Source organism: Myxine glutinosa, chromosome 8 (genome assembly GCF_964187855.1).
Source record: "Myxine glutinosa chromosome 8, kmMyxGlut1.1, whole genome shotgun sequence".
Lineage (NCBI taxonomy): Eukaryota > Metazoa > Chordata > Myxini > Myxiniformes > Myxinidae > Myxine > Myxine glutinosa.
Window position 1 is genome coordinate 33,891,024 of NC_136268.1, and position 16,965 is coordinate 33,907,988.

General features: G+C 45.4%; 1 long non-coding RNA gene across 1 annotated transcript in view; it reads right to left on the reverse strand.

Moving 5' to 3' along the window:
• The window catches only part of LOC137432400 (uncharacterized), a 45,422-nt gene continuing 28,457 nt past the window's right edge, over positions 1 to 16,965 (reverse strand). Inside the window, exons 2-3 of the long non-coding RNA XR_010985489.2 lie at positions 3,188 to 3,302; positions 1 to 325 (exon numbers count right to left, since the gene is read on the reverse strand). This is a non-coding gene — a long non-coding RNA (uncharacterized LOC137432400). The remainder of the gene's footprint in view (positions 326 to 3,187; positions 3,303 to 16,965) is intronic.

Here is a 16,965-nt window from a genome sequence, read left to right on the forward strand (position 1 = left end):
AGAAGGTAAAAGACAGAAAGACCACCAACCTGCCTGCGGTGAGTGAGTGGAAGACCCTCAGAATGAACTTCGTCACGGGAGATTCCAATGATTCTGAAAGCTTTGGTTTCAACAGCGTGAAGCTGAGCGAGGTGTGAGGCAGGAGCAACAGCCCAAAGGGGAGAGCAGTACTACATCAAACTGCGGATGAAAGCCTTGTATGTAGTGAGGAGCTCAGGTGTGCCAAGGAAGGACTTCGCACAACAGAGGATGCCCAGTCGGGTCACTTGGTCCTTTTCGTGTCCAAATATCAGCTTTGATGCCCGGCGATGACGTCATGCAGCGCCTGGAAATGGAATAGGAAAGGAGCGGCGATCAACAAACAAACAGTCGAATACGAAAGATGTCGTGCACAGCACGATACTTGAAAAATCCAAATAAACAATAATTGCCATTAAAACAGCAATTTTTCTGTTTCGAAAATTTTGCCTATCAAGTGTTTTTTTACATGTTTGAATGTTACACATACATAACACATTTGGCTCGTCATTACATTTTCTAAGTGGCCCTTGCTCATAGGTGTTTTACATGTTCTGGATTGCCTTGACCTTGACCATGATTTGACTTGACCTTGATTTTTGACTAATTTTGATCAGATCCTACTCACATATTCTCTACATATTGTTATGTCTGGGGGGTAAAGGAATATCTAGAGCCAGGTAGATCTGTATAGGTAGGTATTCGACTGTCGCGATAAGGATTCTCCCTTGTAATAAGTTCTGTGTTTTAGGCAGTTTGTCGGGATAAGAGTATACCTGTGAACATACAAGGATGTTCGGGTGTTAAATAGTGTAGGGACTAAGATAAACCCCTATGTGTCAGACCTGGAAATCATTCCTTTGTCCCTTATGACAACGCACTCCAATAAACACTTAGATAGGTCCTTTAATGCACACAGTAATTTGTTCCCTTCCCTTACGAAGACTGTGGAAGACAAACAGGCAGAAAGCCAGGACGGGGCGCCGCCGATGGGGCCGCAGCCAGCCACGCCACCAGCTGGCCTAGCAGCCAGCCTCGTGGCATGGCTGGGAGCCACGCCCATGAGGACTGTTGACTGGGCAGGGAGAGGGGCGAGCAATACCAGGTGGGAGGCACTCGGCCAATGAGAGGGCGCCAGTGAAAGGGAACATTGGAGGAGAGTGGATGGGAGGTCATAAAAGGGCACGCTGCATGACATTTTAGCAGCTCTCTCTCTGCTCTCTGAGCTCTCTTGGGTTCTTCGCTGGTCTCTTGGGCTGCACGACATTGTGTCTCTCTTGCTCTTGGGTTCTTCGCTGGTCTCTTGGGCTGCACGACATTGTGTCTCTCTTGCTCTCTCTCCCTTTTTGCCGTGGTTCTTCACCGGACTCTTTTGCTGCACGACACTGTGTCTCTCTTGCTCTCTCTCCCTTTTTGCCGTTCTTCTTCGCTGGTCTCTGCGCTTCTCTTCTTCGTGCTGACGCTTCGCTCGTGGTGCTTGGAGCAGTGCTCAGTGCTTCTGGAGCTTGGAGTGGTGCACGGACCTCGTGGGCGGTCAACGAGGAGCCTGGAGCGCATGGGCGAAGCGGACGAAAGGATTCTTCGCGCCGGAGCTCGGAGCCGTGTTGGACAGTGGACATTGCACTATGGACAGATAAGGCCGCACCCCACATAACATTACACGACGAGACATTTCCTTTCGTAATTCATTCCTGTGTGGCGTATTTGAAGTGAGGTGTGTGGGATCCCAACTTAGGATCATTATTTATTTACCGTCACGTTCCTTGTTCTCGGGTTCCGGAATAAACGTGTTCTTTTTGTACATTTTACCCTGCATTTTCGTTCGAGTTCATTCCCTCAATAGGTAAGCGCTCCCGCCTCTTCATCTTCCCTTCTTCTTCCCGCCCTTCTTCCGTTGATAGCAAAATCCGGTTTGATCGTCGCCTCCGTTAAATCCGTTCGGTCTTCCGCGCTCCCTGGTGTTAACCTTGAGGGATTCGCACGACAATATCAACAAATACGCTGTGTTAGTTTCAATTTAATATCTTGAAAAATCACTGAGGTATTTTAATAATAAATTTTAAAAGGCCCATTTGAATATAATAGGGTGAAATTGTTGTCGTGGACACCATTGACATGTCAAAACAGATACATCCATCACTCTGATTTTTGGTGAACCAATTCAGTGACCTGATATGCAAATCCTGCTCAAATTTCAAGTCAATAGGATAGAAATTGGCGACTTTATTTGATCTTGATCTTTGACCTTTTGACCTCCAACAATAGGCGTCTGTAACCTGAGATGCAAATTTTGTTCAAACTTCCAGTAATTGGGATGAAAATGAATTGTGACCTTGACCTTTGACCTCAAACCATCGGCTTCCATGACCCAATATGCTAATTTTGTTCAAGCTTCAAGTAAAGTGGATGAAAATTGATCTTGTGACCTTGACCTTTGACCCCAAAGTATATGATTCAGTGACTCGATATGCAAACCCTGTTCAAATTTCAAGCAAATCGGATGAAAATTGCCGATTTTGTGACCTTGACTTTTGACCTCAAACTATAGGCTTCAGTGATCCGATGTGAAAACTGATATGAAACTAAGGAATACATCTCCGAGCAGTGCCCCTCCTCCCTGACCACTCATTAAAGATGCAGTTCCATGACCCGTCCACACGCGTCTGCTCACTGTCTATAAAACCACCTGTTGGGAGGAAGGGATTCATTTCTGCATTGTCTGGCTTCAAGTTTGGTAAGAATGATGAAACAAATATGCCGTGTACTTGTCATTGTCTCATAATGGTTGAGAATGCTTGCTTAATAGTGTTTTATACTTTTCTGTCGATGTGTTGAATTCAAGTGGATTAAAACTCTGAATTGGAGTCGATGTGGACATCTTTGATTTTCACCACACAAACCCAGTTCAAATTTCAAGTAAATCGGATGAAAATTGAAGATTTTGTGACCTTGACCTTTTGACCTCAAAACCAATTGGCTTCTAGCTTTTGACGAGCTTTACCAGGTGTCTATGCCTCATGAAAACCGCTCTAGAATTGCAACCTCTAGGTGATTGATGCACAGACAAAAAAGCAAACAGACAAACAAACATACTGAGTAAACGAATGTACTTGCGAAAGTTCGATTTTGACTACATCCCAACAGTGTGGTGCAGAGATAGCGCACTTACCTTTCGGCTGTCTCGGCTGGGTTCGAATCCCGATCCGACTATAAACTGTCGGATTGGTCCTTCGCAGGTCGAGCATTGCATCACAAAGTTCGCCCTCCCTCGGATGGATTTTAAGCTGGGAAACAACGTGCTCGCATCAGTTAGTGAATGTTAAATATTCCATGGTGTCCTTTAATCAACAAAGAGTGGGGAAGTCATACTCTGGCCAGATCCCAAAAATCCCTGCCCTAATATATCAGCAGCACAGCTGATGGGAAAAGCAGCACCAGGACTGGTCCTGGGAAATGATGCTGATGACTCTGCTCGAAGCTTCCAGTAACTTCCAAAGATGACGGACATACGAACACAAAACTGAACATAAGATAAAGAAGAGTTTTTTTTAATCAGCAAAAATGGTGTTGATGGTGTCTCTGGAGAGCGAGTTGTTATGAAGGATAGAGAAGGATCCTTCTTCCTTAGTTTATTCAATCCCACTCATTCCATTCCGGTTAGCAATGCACAACCCAATTCAGGTGACCCTGCATCCCTACCCATGATGTTTTTACCTACCTCTTCCCATCTACAGGATGGCCTGAAAGTCACTTTACCCATGATACATATGTCTCCCACTTCCCCTCCACCCTTCCCAACCATGGAATGCAGCAACACTGGCTCACTGACGTGGGAGGACTCTTTGTGGGGCTTCATCAAGGAAAAAGTGTTGACAAACAGGGATCAACGGTGTTTTGCGTGCTGCAGGCGTGGCCACTTTAGCACAGGTGACTCATAAGATGTCTAAGAGGACTTGTCGACAAATTAAATGGTGCAAGGAGAATTATGGAGCACATACATACTCAGTGAGTGATTAATTATTGTGAGTACTGTACTGCACAATCAAACCTGGATATTAAAAGAGTTTGAGGACGAATGCTTTACCGGGGAGGGGTAAAGTAACTTCAGGCCATCCTGAACCTGCAGTTTTTTCTATACAGTCAGGGCTCGTACACTGAAGGGATCAGGAAGTAACAGGACAAAAGGAAGAGCAGATAGAGGGGGGAAACACCGACAGCAGAGTTGAAGGCCAAGATAGAGGGAGACTTGGACAAACAATGGGTGTGGGAAGGTAAATGCGTTCAGAAAAGGATGCATGGAGTTGACAATATGGATACAGAAGGAAACTCTCAGGAGGGAAAACTGTAAATTTCGAAGGAAGACAAATTTTGGGTGGGTGTGGTAGGTTAACAAGGGTAGAACAGATCATGGTTTTGGATTGGGGATTATCTGAGATGGTGGTGAACAGCTGTCTTGAGGACCTGGAGGGAAGAATGAGATTGAAATGAATATGGAAGTTGGTTCCACAGGTGGGAAAAAGAGGAATGAAGGGGTGGAGGTGAACAGTGATCCTGGATTTAGGTAGTTTCACCAGAAGGGGGTTGATGGTGGACAATGTGTGCCCTGCAGAAACCTTTAGGGGATCAAAGCATGGAAAGAGTAGAGAGTGCAAGACCAGAAAGGAGGTGGCAGAAGACAGGGAGAGAGACAGAGAGACAGAGAGACAGAGAGACAGAGAGACAGAGAGCCCACTGACCCGTGTGCGATGGGAAGGTGAAAGACCGATAGACTCGGCTTCGTTGCGGGACTTTCCAGCGATATTGAAGGCCTTGGTTTCCACAATATCAAGCTGGGCAAGTTGTGAGGGGTGAAAGCCAGTCCGGATGGGAGAGCAGTACTCCATGAGGCTGCGGATGAAGGCCTTGTAGGTGGATAATAGTTCAGGTGTATCAAGAGGATGGATGCCCAGTTAGCGACTGCCTTTGGAGGCCAACTTTGAAATGTTACCCAAGAGTATGAGTGACTTCACTTCTGAAATTCCTTGATTATCGAGAATATCTGCATCTTTGATTGAGAATATCCGCCACATTCTGTCGACTGGGCCGGAAGAACCAAGAAATGAAGGTTAGAAAGTTGGAAAGGAATGAAACAAAAATAACTCAATCAATCACTCACTAATCCTCCAATTTGAATGATTTCCAGAACGTTTATTCTCTTCCAATTAATGTTAAGAGCCAACTGAATATAAGGATGATTCATTCAAGGTGGAATAATTGGTGTCATTTAATGAGGTTACGAACAAGGTTGCCCCAGCATGATGCAAAGTCAACAAGTTGATGAAAATATTTTCACTGAATATGTTATTTCAAGAATATTCCACAAGACATGTTGAAAAAGCAAAACCAACAAGAAAAAGAGCAATCAGAGAGTGCAAACCCTCGCCAGGATGTGTTTTCATTGGTTTTTAAGGCTTTTGTGTTAAAACAAATATGGCGGCCGAACCACGTGACCGATGACGTCATCTTTTTTTATCCACTAATTTATTCCTAGATTATGCTCAAGAAATTTCATCTTGATCGGATTAAGTTTTGTACTTGTCGAAGTATGACGTCATAATGGAGGCACATATGACAGTATGAAATCATCATTGACATATTTTATTCCCCATGGAGAGTTCTTTACAATGAGCTACGTCTAAATTTTTTCTATTCAGCGCTTTCGGAGATATGGAGGTGCAAAGTTTTTCGTTTTTTCCAAGATGGCAGCCGAACCACGTGACATATGACGTCATAATTATCATAAAAAAATTCTGCAGGTGGGTTTGCATCTATGGTGAAAACTTCCTGTCAATCGGACCAACGGTTGCAGAGAAAATCATATTGATTCTGTGTGAACAAACAAACAGACAAAACAAACAAACTGACAGACAAACAAACAAATGAAAAATCACTCATAGAGCGACACTTGGCAAAAGAGAACAAAGCAGAATGGCACTCAGTAAAGCATCCTTTTGACCTCACAAATAATTGGTATTTGAATTCAGTTAGCTGATATAAAAATCCAATTCAAATTTCAAGTCAATCAGATGAAAATTGAGGCTTTTACAAATATGAAATAAGTGATTGACCTTTGGCTTATTTTGACCTTTTGGCCTATGCTGATCTCAAAAATAGTTGGTTAAATTCAGTTCACTGATGTGTAAATCTCAAGTGAATCGGATGAAAATGGAGGATTTTAGAAATTTGAAATTGTTGTTGACCTTTTGGCCAATGCTGATGTCAAAATAGTTGGTGGTTAAATTGAGTTTGCTGATATGTAAATCCCATTCAAATTTCAAGTCAATCGGATTAAAATTGAGGATTTTAGAAATTTGAAAAAAGTGGTTGATCTTTGGCCTATGTTGACCTTTTGGCCTATGCCGATCTCAAAAGTAGTTGGTGGTTGAATTCATTAAGCTGATATGTAAATCCTATTCAAATTTCAAGTCAATTGGATTAAAATTGATGATTTTAGCAATTCCAAAAAAAAAGTGGTTGCCCTTTGGCGTATGTTGACCTTTTGACCTTTTTACCTCAAAAATATATAGGATTTTCTCGGACCATGAACTCTACCATTTGGTGTAGTTTCGTGAAGATCTGTTTCAAATTGTGACCTGTAGGCAAGTATAAGTTAGCGGACAGACAAACACACAAACACACAAATACACAAACCGGAGTGATCAACATACTTGCAAAAAAAAAAAAAGTTTTTTTTTTTCCCAAGTAACAAACGGACTTAAATGCAATACCCACTCATCTGGCGAGGGTAAAAATCTCCAACATCATTGTGCTCTTGACATCTGTGTGCAGACTTCAGCTCCTTCAAAGTGGAAATGAAAGATATACTGTAATATATTTGATCAGAGGTCACACAGGATGTGATTTGGCCAACTATTGTGACGTCACTCAATTCATAGGTCCCATATGCAATTTGAAACAGTTACATTTGTGCATAAGGTCTTATGCCGACAATGTATGAAAGAAAAGGGATGTCACTTTATCTGTACTATAAGAGAGCCCTTTGCCTGTGTGTGTCTGAACAGATCTTTATCAAACTTTCAGAGATTCATCAGTGAGTGTTGAGTGTTTTAGACAAAAAAAAAAAGTTCGATTTTATTCGATTTTTAAAAATCTCTCTTGAAAAATGTAGCTATGTGAAATGTGATATTAAATGATCCCCAATTAGTATGTGTGTGTTAAAAATACCTGCGCTCCCGAAGCAAAAAATAGGGTTAGGCATTCGGTTGCGTACGTGTGGCGTACATACGTGTGTGTCTGCATTTTAAAAACTAATTTTCTCGGCAACCGTTGGTCCGATTTCCACTAAATTTTACCATCGGAGCGCCTCGGCCTGTAGATGTTTTCTTATTCATAATTATGATGCCACGGGTCACGTGGTACGGACGCCATCTTGGGAAAAAGTTACATCTCTATATCTCTGAAACTGCTCAATGGAAAATTTAAACAAGGCTCATTGTCAAGTACTCCCCATTAGTGGGGCGGCTTAGCCCAAACATTCAAAAGAATTGTGCATTTTGTGATACAAGCACCAAATTTGGCACAAATGTACATTAATATGTTGCGAACATTTTCAGATATTGGGCCACTTGAAATTCCGTAATTTTTTTTTTCAAATTTTTTCAAATTTCGTAATTTCAAATTTTTCGGGTGACACCGTCACAATTTCGGTCTTCGAGGCCGGCCGATAGGCAAAGTGTGACCGGAAGGGACGAGGTTCTCCTGACCACGTGGCCCTCGATCTGGGAAGCGAGAGGCGTTCCATTAGTGGACGCGCCCCTCACGCCCGACTTTTGGGCGGCCCCGGCAGGCCGTTTGTTTTGACGTTCCGTGACAGGCCCCGCACCCCCACCTCCGGGCCGACCGGAAGCTTGTGCTGAGTACATCATACCTGAACAACTCAGTGAGGCAGAACACAGCAGTGCACACCAGGGTGACCCCTTCAGTGCATAAACCAATTAACCTGTCCACTGCAGGGCATATAGAAATGAAGTTATTTTCTGCATATAATAATAATATAAGTTCAGTTCTATATAACAATTTCTGTTATCACCACTACCACTACAACTACTACAAGCTTTGTCTGGAATTTTGTGGACTAACAGACAAACAGACATACAGACAAGCTGGGATCAAAACATTACCTCCTTCCACCATTGAGTGTAGAGGTAAACATCATGGAAATTATATCATGCCCTAGATTTAATTCATGCTTACCCGTGTATTTGCTTCACTGGTTCACAAGGTCTTTTGCATACATGTAATTCAGACTCTCGTCTTCATTGCTGACCACACAATGTTCGCAACATATTAATGTACATTTGTGCCAAATTTGGTGCTTGTATCACAAAATGCACAATTCTTTTGAATATTTGGGCTAAGCCGCCCCACTATATCGGCCGGCCTCGAAGACCGAAATTGTGACGGTGTCACCCGAAAAATTTGAAATTACGAAATTTGAAAAAATTTGAAAAAAAAAATTACGGAATTTCAAGTGGCCCAATATCTGAAAATGTTCGCAACATATTAATGTACATTTGTGCCAAATTTGGTGCTTGTATCACAAAATGCACAACAGGTTTGCTATGCTGCTACACTACATTGTGAATAAGACATTAATGATTATGTTATCGGTGCCTTCATTATGACGTCATATTTCGACAAGTTCAACCCTTGATCTGATCAGTATAAAAACCACCTTTAGAGGCCATTTTTCCCCGCAAGCGGGGGTTGGCCTTTTTCGGGAACTGTGGTTGTTGTTGTTTTTCGGTCCCCTTTTTGAAGCAATGTTTTACGGCCGGATGCCCTTCCTGACGCCAACCCTTTTTGCCGCCTTTAACGACAAGCAGGGAATTACCAGTGAACTGGTACTCAATTAGCCGACCTCGGAAGGATGACAGGCTGGGTCAACCCCCCTGGCGTTAATTCAGCGATTAGACCGGAATCCCGGGACCGGGATTAGACCGGATCAGTATGAAAAAGAAAATTTCTCTGCAACTGTTCGTCCGATGGACACAAAATTTTGACCATAGGAGCACCTCCTCCGGTAGAATATTAAGTTAATTATGACATCATAGGTCACATGGTACAGGCGCAATCATGTGAAATAAGTGTTGTTAACGATGACGTTATTGGTGCCTTAATTATGACGTCATAATTCGACGAGTACAACACTTAGTCTGATCAGTATGAAATTTCTTGAGCATGATCTACACAACAATTATATTAGAGAATATACATTTATGATGGAATCACTCACGTGGTGTGGCAGCCATATTGGATCAAAGAAAAAAAACCCTTCAAAAACAGAAGAGTTGGTTCACACCAAGTTGAATGCGCAGGGTAAGTATTCTATCAATACTGTAATATTGAAGACCGGCCGATGAAGACCGGCCTCAGACGGATAGCTAAAATGAGCTTTAACTCCGAGGCGTACTTCCAACCTTGGCGGGATTATCTTTTCACACGTGCGGGAAAGTCCGAAGCCTTACCTGATCTGGAACACACAGGGTTAATCCGAACCCACAGAACAAAGAAATGAAACAATACAAGTAATTGAAAGTCAACAAATAATGATTTAATGAAAATAATGCAAGCAATTAAAATGAATGTGAGGTAAAAACTATTTCCTAATTTCAGACGTCTCCACTCAGATTCATACAAACAAGGGGGAAAGATAAATTAAAATAACTTCCCTAACTGTAGGGCTGACCCTCAGCTCTGGCCCCAAAGTGTGTTGAGGGCGCATTGGTCATTGCTGCAGGTGTAGCAGTTTGTGTGGGACACGCCCCGATAATGGCGCCGAACCCGCGCGTCAGAAAACGCCCAGGTGTGAGCAAGCACTCAACCAGCCCTTCCTCACTTCCACCGCCAAGCGCAACGTGGCCCCAGCTCCCCCGAAGACACTACAGTCCAACAATACCCCCGCCTCCAATGTTTTAAAAGTCCACAATGCTCCGAAGGTTCTCTGAACGAGTGCACACGAGAGGAGCGACCGTCCACCACGCAGCCAGGACACACACAGAGAGAGAGAGAGAGAGAGAGAGAGAGAGAGAGAGAGAGAGAGAGAGAGAGAGAGAGAGAGAGAGAGAGAGAGAGAGAGAGAGACAGAGAGAAAGAGAGAGAGAGAGAGAGAGAGAGAGAGAGAGAGAGAGAGAGAGAGAGAGAGAGAGAGAGAGATGGCGAGACTGTGTGTTTTTCCTTTCAGCTTTTGAATGTTCGATTGCTGACGTCACACTCTGACAAATCACCGAGCACTACTCAACATCCCATCGCGCCTCCACCAATCACGAAGGCCCAGGCGTGGCCTCCTCGTTCCGAGTCATCGGGGGGCGGAGTCTAATCTCTGTTCGGGAATGTTCGGATGACGTCGGTGTTTACTTGCCGATTGGCAAATGCTGTTTGTCGGTCCTGGCGGCGTTGTGAACGAATGAGTCCATTGCCTGGCCGGCTGAGTTTTATAAGAACATTAGGGAAAAGGTATTTTTCCTAAGGTATTTCATCTCCGACCCCCCACAAACGTAACAATACCATCTACTTATAATATTAAATATAACTTTTCCTTAGTAGGTGTAGGGAAGTGTTTTGGGCACCCGAAGAAAATAAGAAAAGAAACCCAAATTAACGCCAGGCACTCCTGCTAGTTATATATGAGGACTTGTTGATAAAGACAACGATACGATGCCATTGGAGTTGATGAAAAGATGACGACAGGTGTCCAGAAAAGGGTCATTGGGACACTTATTCCATTCAGAAAAGTGAAATTGAAATTTGGATTTGCTTTGAAGGTGAGGCAGACTGAATTGGTGGAACGTAGGATAAGGGTCGATATTTCGGTGGTAGAACTGTATATCTTGTCGAGGTTTTTGTTAAGGAGAATCGAAGGAACACAAAGACAGTTGAATGGTCACACTGCAGTGACTCGCTCGTACTGGGAAGATACATTTGGAATTTTCAGGAATTCCTGTGACTCCACTACATAGTCACGATTCCCACCATGGCCTCTGGTACGAAAACTCGGACTAAATCTGTGTGACGTATAAACTCTTCAAGTAAAAAAGAAAATCACCCGTTTGACTAAAGACTTGACCGAAGATTCGAAAATTGAATCCTTTTTTTGTTGTTTTTGAGATTTTACAGCTGAGGCTCGACTTCCAGTTTATTATTCCCCTACTCGTTTCATTGGAGGGGGCTATAGGCTTGCTCTCTGTCTGTCCATCCGTCCCACCTGTGGTTTCTCAGAAAAAAATCCAGTTACTCCTTCACCTCGATATCTTTTAAACCTTCACCTTCCTTGGAACCCTTCACCTTCCTTGGAACCCTTCACCTTCCTTGGAACCCTTCACCTTCCTTGGAACATCCCTGGAATACAAATAGCATATATTTTTTTATCATGGAAACCCGAGATGGAAGGTTATCGAGACAGGGTTAAAGAGATGTGCCGTTTACTTTTGGATAATGTTCTATTTACTTTATCATAAAGTCAACAGTTCTTTGGAAGGAATTTTATCAACGAAATGTCCACAGTTACGTCTGCGTCATAGAACTTCAATTGGTGCCTATTGTTTCTTCTTTTTTTTCTTTTTATCCAAGGTCTAGGCTCGTGGAAGAGCTATGACACAGAACATATCAGGACACAACATAACAAAGGGACCAGAAAGAGAAAGGGGGAACACTAATAGCAGAGCGGAGGGAGAAAATCGACTGAGATGGACAACCAGGGGATACAGGTAATGGTGAGCTTGAAAGGGAGATATAAAGGTGTGAACAAGATGGATTACATCAGCAAAAATTTAGGAGGGGTAGGGATGGTTTAACAGGTGTAGAAAATATCATGGTTTTGGATCGGGGATGAATTGAGATGGTGGTGAATAGCTGTCTTGAAGACCTGGAGGGAAGAATGAGATTGAAGAGTGTGGCAGGTGATACAACAGGTGGAAAAAAAAAAAGCGGACTAAATGGGTTGAAGTGAGTTGTGGTTCTGGATTTAGGCAGTTTCACGAGGAGTGCGTTGCTGGTGGACTACGTGCGTCCTGCAGATACCTTGGGGATGAGGGGGGAAGGCAAGGCATGGAGAAGGCAGAGGGTGCAAGACCAGAAATGAGGTGGAAGAAGACAGAGAGACCACCGACCTGTCGGCTGTGTCGAAGTGATCAGCCCATCGACACAGCGACTTTTATTTCGACTTTTATTCCTGACTTTTCCAAAAATCCAAAGTCGAGACTGTTACGTGGTCCCCTCAGTGCATACCAGGTCTCGGTGACCCCCGGACCGTGAGAGGACCTTCGCCAGCAAATAGTATTATATAGGCGCATTCGCCACGCAATCCATAGGAATTTCACCCAGGCGACAACTGATGTGCAAGTATATATTTCCAATGGTAATGATACCAAACACTTTCAAAGACACAACCACGGAGATTTTCCCCGAGCAATCAACAATACACAACCAGGCACAATCAATATTACAACCATGTGAACTCATCTACACAAACTCTAAGATGGCCATCTTAATCTTATACATTCCTCACGTGAGCCCCACTCCTGACTCCCTCCGTGGTCAATGTCTCTCCTCTCCGCACACGGGCGGTTGAACGAGCCCCGGGCGGACGTGCTCTAAACGTGCCGTCTCGGACTGGGGCCGCGGCTGCAGCGCACCTCCTTGCCAAGCCACGGGGCAAACCCAGCGCGGCGTCCAACGTGCGCGAGGCCCCAAGTGCGGACCCGTACGCGTCTTGGTAGACGGGGCCAAAACCCAGCGCGGCTTTCGACGCGAGCGAGGCCCAACGTGCGGACCCGTACGCGTCTTTGTAGACGGGGCAAACTGTCCCGGACGCTTGGTTTCGTGCACGAACTCACGGTGACTGGACGTGTCAAAAGGTATTTACCGCCCAGGTAACTCCTCTCGCCAGACGTTTCGCAACGGCGCGTTTTCCGCGCAGCGTAAGGTCGATTCCACCTTCTCGTCGTCGCGGGGCGAGGAAGAAGAAAAAACCTTCCTTTCCCTCGTGTCTTTTTCCTCCCTTTTCCTCACTTCCGCTTCCGGCCACTTCCGTTTCCTGCCACTCTTTCAGAAGGGCTCCTGACCCTCCAACCACAACAACTACACAACAACTTAATATACTACACACGGAAGCAAAGACCTGCATGGTAATTTACATACATTCACCTAAATATGTAACACTCCCCCCCTTCAAGAAAGAAAGTTTGAACCCAGCGAAAACTTTCTTTGCCGGCCAATTTGGAGAAACAACCAGATAACTCAACCCCCCCACATTATCAGTTCCCCCCGGGCACAGTTATCACTTAAAAATAAAGCCAGTTAAGCCACTCGATAGCACTTTTCCGGGAGGCCAAGCCGAGTATTCACTACATGGATGCCTTTAGGAACGCGGAGTTCACGGTTAGTCCGTGCAGGAAAGTTCTCTACATGGGCGCCTTGAGGAACGTGGAGTTCACGGTTAGTCCGTGCAGGAAAGTTCTCTACATGGGCGCCTTGAGGAACGTGGAGTTCACGGTTAGTCCGTGCAGGAAAGTTCACTACATGGACGCCTTTAGGAACGGCGTTCACGGTTAATTCGTGTAGGAATCTTGGCTCGGCGGCTCCGCCGCCTTCAGTGCTTCAACTTCTCAGAACGTCCCTAATAATTAGGGTGGGACCACTGGTCCCTGTAGTCCCCTGAATACCGGTCTTCTTCTCGGCCACTACTTTGCCAATTCTTCCTTCGGGAGCGGCCGTAACTCAGGGAGCCTCCATAATAATATTGACTGCGGCCACCACCAAAACTACCGCCCAGTTGTCCTCTCCTGTAGACCTCTCGACGCCTACGAAATGCCTTCCCTACTGTTATGGTCCGACCCTCCAAATCCTTGCCATTCCAATTCTTCTCTGCCTCTCTGGCGTCTTTTGTGCTGGCAAACGTGACAAAGCCGAACCCTCTTGACTGTTGCGTTTCCCAGTCTCTTACCAACCGCACTTCCACCAGCGGCCCATATCTGTTGAAGACAGAGGTCAGAACTTCTTCCTCTGTTTTGAAGTTCAGTCCCCCTACAAATAACTTGGCACTTTTGTCACCATCCCGAGCTGGTGTGGTGTTATTTTCCCTGCTGGGCTCTTTATCAACCCTCAGGTTACCATAAACTTGACCCCCGGCCAAATCATTCCCGAGAACCACAGATACACCCTCTACAGGAAACGTGGCTTGTAAACCGACGGTGACCGGTCCTGACACCAAATCGGACTCCAACTGGATGACCTGAAGGGGAGCACTAACACCGCCCCCGATCCCCTGTAAACGAACACTATCCCTCGTTGCCGTCTCCTCGGACCATGGCAAAATGCCTTCAAGCATTAAAGATTGATGGGCCCCTGTGTCTCTCAATATCCTAACCGGTCTCCGGTTAGTCGAGGCTCCATCCAGTGACACAAACCCCTCGGAAATAAATGGTTGGTAACCCTCTTGATGGCGATTTCTTACGCTAGCCATCGCATTCGGAGTTGTAATAGTCGGACTCCGCTCTGGGTTGTCCCTTTTCATGAGGTAACAACTGGACATCAAGTGTCCAGGTTTTTTGCAAAACGCGCAAGTAGGCCCGGAGGAAAAACTCGGGGTCTGCCTCGGGCCCCCCGAACTATAAGTTTGTCTTGGGCCCGCATCCCTCTGATTTCGAACCGGTGGGGTATCATAGTTGTCCCCATAATCATCTCGAGGCCGCCGCCATGTATGGTCGTTCTCCGCACCTGCTGTTCCCCACCTCCCCTGCGGAGATCTAGGCGAGGAGTTAGGTTCGTGGACCCCTATTCGGTGGGTTAAGGCATAATCATCTGCCATGGTGGCTGCGTCCCACAACTTTGGTACCTTCTTTTCCTGCAGGTACACTTTGATGTCCTCGTGGACACACTGCTGGAATTCCTCCACCAGGATCAAGTCCCGCAATGTCTCGAAGTCTTTCCCGACTCCTTTTGACTCACACCACCGATCAAACATGTTTTCTTTCACTCTGGCAAACTCCACATGGGTCTCACTCTCCCTCTTCCTGGCATTCCTGAATTTTTGCCTGTAAGCTTCCGGAACCAACTCATAGGCTTTGAGGATGTGCTTCTTCAGTACCTCATAATCTGCACATTGGTCCATTGGTAGCGCCGAATAAATTTCCTGAGCTTTCCCCACCAGCACACTTTGCACGAGTATGGTCCATGCCTCCTCCGGCCAGTTTAATTGTCGAGCCACTTTCTCAAAGTGTGGAAAAAATTTTGCGACTTCTTTTTCACTGAACGGTGGAACCAGCCTCACATGTCTGCCCACATCCCAGGTTTTCTGGTTAGGTGTCGACCCCGTCAGCAAGGGTGGTGCCTCTCCCCGTTCTCTCATTAACTCCAGCTCCTTGAATTTGATTTCTTGCTGAAGCTGCATGTCACGTTCCTTTAATTCCCTTTCCGCTTTTCTCTCCTCTGCTTCGAGTTCCCTTGTTTTCATCCTTTCTTCTGCTTGTTTCTCTTCTCTCCTCTCCTCTGCTTTCCTTTCTTCTTCTGCTCTTTCCTTTTCTGCTTTCCTTTCTTCTTCTGCTAACCTTTCCTGGAGTTCTCGTTCCACTCTCCTTTCCTCTGCTTGTTTCTCTTCTCTCCTCTCTTCTGCTTTCCTTTCTTCTTCTTTTAACCTTTCCTGGAGTTCTCGTTCCACTCTCCTTTCCTCTGCTTGCTTCTCTTCTCTCCTCGCTTCTGCTTTCCTTTCTTCTTCTTTTAACCTTTCCTGGAGTTCTCGTTCCACTCTCCTTTCCTCTGCTTGCTTCTCTTCTCTTCTCTCTTCTGCTTTCCTTTCTTCTTCTTTGATCCGTTCCTGGCTCCGTAATTGCAACTCCAGTTTCCGGAGCTCCACGTCTTCTGGTTCTTCGGGTAGCCACTCCCAGGCTAACTCGTCCCATGTTCCTAATCCCACCATAGATTGTATCACCGTGGCCTGCAACTCTGCCTTCCTCAAATTAGTTCGGACCTCCAAGTTAAAATGTTTGGCCAATTTCAAGAGATCCGACTTTAGCAACGCTCGGAACTGTGCCTCACTCGGGGTTACCCCAAAGTTCTGTGCCACAAACGCCATGGTGCCTATCGTTAACACCTGTTAACCTTCACCCCAAGACTTTCCCCAATTTCTCAAAAAAAAAAAATATTACCAATTAATAATTAATTAATAAATTTTAATTACCAAAAATATTATTATTTTATTATTTTATACCCTTTTAGATCCCGGACGTAGACCCAATTGCGAAACCGCAAATCGTAATTTGGACGAGCCCCCAATTCTGTTACGTGGTCCCCTCAGTGCATACCAGGTCTCGGTGACCCCCGGACCGTGAGAGGACCTTCGCCAGCAAATAGTATTATATAGGCGCATTCGCCACGCAATCCATAGGAATTTCACCCAGGCGACAACTGATGTGCAAGTATATATTTCCAATGGTAATGATACCAAACACTTTCAAAGACACAACCACGGAGATTTTCCCCGAGCAATCAACAATACACAACCAGGCACAATCAATATTACAACCATGTGAACTCATCTACACAAACTCTAAGATGGCCATCTTAATCTTATACATTCCTCACGTGAGCCCCACTCCTGACTCCCTCCGTGGTCAATGTCTCTCCTCTCCGCACACGGGCGGTTGAACGAGCCCCGGGCGGACGTGCTCTAAACGTGCCGTCTCGGACTGGGGCCGCGGCTGCAGCGCACCTCCTTGCCAAGCCACGGGGCAAACCCAGCGCGGCGTCCAACGTGCGCGAGGCCCCAAGTGCGGACCCGTACGCGTCTTGGTAGACGGGGCCAAAACCCAGCGCGGCTTTCGACGCGAGCGAGGCCCAACGTGCGGACCCGTACGCGTCTTTGTAGACGGGGCAAACTGTCCCGGACGCTTG